Raw genomic sequence first — 748 nt, 5'->3', positions numbered from 1 at the left:
TCTACAGCTAAAAATTATATTGTACGCTGACGAAAACAACGTCTAAGACTGATGTTAAGGCCAGTTCTCGTTCTTAGACAAACAGGTCTTGTTCTGTACATCCAAGTTTAAGAAGAAAACCGTACCTGGTGATTCTGGCACGGTCTCATTTTCGTCGTCAGGTGTTTCCGCCTTCGGTGTTTCCTTCGGCGCCACAGGAGTCTCCGGTGCCGCTGGCTGCGGGTCCGGATCCGGTTCTTTTGGCTCCGGCTCGTTCGAAAAGCGATCTCGTTCCGCATACGGGTCATACGGGTCCGGCTGTTCCGGTTCCTCCGGTTGATACGGGTACGGATCGGGTTCCGGTTGATACGGATACGGGTCGGGTTCCGGTACATATGGATCGGGTTCCGGTACATATGGATCGGGTTCCGGTTCATATGGGTACGGATCGGGTTCTGGTTGATACGGATACGGATCTGGTTCCGGTTGATATGGATAAGGGTCTGGTTCCGGTTCATACGGGTCTGGTTCCGGTTGATATGGATAAGGGTCTGGTTCCGGTTCATACGGGTCTGGTTCCGGTTGATACGGATACGGATCGGGTTCCGGTACATATGGATCTGGTTCTGGTTGATACGGATACGGATCGGGTTCCGGTTCATATGGATCTGGTTCTGGTTGGTACGGATACGGATCGGGTTCCGGTTCATATGGATCTGGTTCTGGTTGGTACGGATACGGATCGGGTTCTGGTTCATATGGATCTGGT

The 748-nt window shown here is 52.1% G+C and overlaps 1 protein-coding gene across 4 annotated transcripts in view; it reads right to left on the bottom strand.

Moving 5' to 3' along the window:
- Nucleotides 1–290, bottom strand: part of LOC118405761 (RNA polymerase II degradation factor 1-like) — a 9,366-nt gene extending 9,076 nt beyond the window's left edge. For all 4 annotated transcript variants that reach the window (XM_035805487.1, XM_035805488.1, XM_035805489.1 and 1 more), the window contains exon 1: nt 126–290. The gene's annotated coding sequence lies outside the window, so the exon portion shown is untranslated. The remainder of the gene's footprint in view (nt 1–125) is intronic.
- Between the last annotated feature and the right edge of the window lie 458 nt (nt 291–748).

This window comes from Branchiostoma floridae, chromosome 18 (assembly GCF_000003815.2).
Source record: "Branchiostoma floridae strain S238N-H82 chromosome 18, Bfl_VNyyK, whole genome shotgun sequence".
Taxonomy (NCBI): domain Eukaryota; kingdom Metazoa; phylum Chordata; class Leptocardii; order Amphioxiformes; family Branchiostomatidae; genus Branchiostoma; species Branchiostoma floridae.
The sequence above is the reverse complement of the archived record's forward strand: the minus strand, read 5'-3'. Positions and strand labels throughout refer to the sequence as shown.